Source organism: Ursus maritimus, unplaced genomic scaffold (genome assembly GCF_017311325.1).
Source record: "Ursus maritimus isolate PB19 unplaced genomic scaffold, ASM1731132v1 scaffold_31, whole genome shotgun sequence".
NCBI classification, from domain to species: Eukaryota; Metazoa; Chordata; class Mammalia; order Carnivora; family Ursidae; genus Ursus; species Ursus maritimus.
In genome coordinates, this window is record NW_024425675.1 from 1,075,521 (window position 1) to 1,077,366 (window position 1,846).

The window sequence follows — 1,846 nt, forward strand, 5'->3', positions numbered from 1 at the left end:
CAGTGTTCATATTTCACAAAACCTTTTCTTTTCATCCATGGCATGAAGGCTATAGAAAACACACACCCACACCCACACAGGTCTCTTTGAGTAGTTTTTTGGCAAGACATGGTAAGAGCCCACGAGAGGGTAGAGGAGGTAGAAAAAGATACTCTATAAGAATTTCTACTTCAGGTAATAGTGCCAGCCCACCAGGCCTGATGTGTTTGTGTACATGAGAACCAGAGTTTGCTGACGCATAAAGAAGAAGAAGGCAATATTTTTTCAGCTCTGGAGAGTCAAAAGTCAGACTAAGAGCATAGAGGTAGTGCCAGTTATATTTTTAGAAAATTTCTTCAATGACCCCACTCTTTTTCTATTATTAAGGAAAATCAGGTGTTTGGGAAGGAGTTTAGAGGTTGACAGTGAGAGAGAGAAGGGAGAGGCTAGCTATTAGCTTTAGAAGTAATGGTTTTTATTTTAATTCCAATTAGTTAACATATGGTGTTGTATTAGTATCAGGTGCACAATATAGTAATTTAATACTTCCATACATCACCCTGTGCTCTTCACAAAAGTTCACTCCTTAACCCCATCACCTATTTAACCCATCTCCCCACTGACCTCCCCTCTGATAACCATCAATTTGTTCTCTATAGTTAAGGAAATTTCATCATTTTGATACATATTTGATTTCTTTAAACCAGCCTCAATCAACCAATGAAGATGTGCCATCCTTTCTATGTTTCTTCTGCAATTGGAAATGAAATATTATCTGTTCATTCATCATCACAATAAAAATTAAAAGTTTGAAGTCAAATACCAACCTGAAAGATAGAAAAGCTATTTTATATATATTAGTAGTGGGAAAAAGTTTTCCTGTGTTGAATTATTTCAAAGTTAAATTTACAGGCCATTCATACATTCCAAAAGTGCAAGGTCACTGTAATGTCTAAGCATATCAAATTACTTCACTCTTCCCATAAGGAGCCTGAGGTGACCTCGAAAATGGCTCACTATTCACTTGACCCAGACAACCCTACAACATCATGCATATCAAGATGTTCAAATCTTTGTGGTCACTTTAAGAGCACCTGTGAAACCAACCAGGCCATCAGGGGTATACATATCAGAAAAGCCACCAAGTTTCGGGAAGATGTCACTTTGCAGAAGCAGTGTGTGCCATTCCGTCACTCCTACAGTGGAGTTGGTAGGTGCACATAGGCCAAACAGTGGGGCTGGGCACAAGGCTGGTGGCCAAAAAACAGTGCTGATATTTACCGCACACGCTTCAAAATGCAGAGTGTAATGCTGAACTTAAAGGTTTAGATGTGGATTCTCTGGTCGTTGAACACATTCAGATGAACAAAGCCTCCAAGATGCGGCAGAATTTACAGGGTTCATGGTCAGATTAACTCATGCATGAGCTCTTCCTGCCATATAGAGATGATCCCTACTGGAAAAAGAGCAGATTGTTCCTAAACCAGAAGAGGAGGTTGCACAGAAGAAAAAGATATCCCAGAAGAAACTGAAGAAACAAAACCTATGGCCCTGATGTAAATTCTGCATGAAATAAAGACAAATAAAAGGAAAAAAAGTGTATCATATGATTTCAGGAATTCAGACATGGCAATTCTTATTAATGCATTAATTATATAATCGACAAGTTTATTAAATATAAAAATATCAGCATATTTGGATTTTAAAATGTATCTTAGGTTATTTGCTGGTAATTATACTATTTGAAGTAGAAAAGTGTAGAAACGTGTGTTAAAGATTTTGGAACAAAAAGCCAACACCACTTTGTATAGTTACCAAAAGAGACAGCAGTTTAGTATGTCAGCTTTCTGGCTCCAACTAATCTAAG

General features: G+C 37.5%; 1 pseudogene; it reads left to right on the plus strand.

The window, feature by feature from the left end:
- Positions 1-987: 987 nt before the first annotated feature.
- Positions 988-1,597, plus strand: LOC103656522 (annotated as a pseudogene).
- The last annotated feature ends 249 nt before the right edge of the window (positions 1,598-1,846 follow it).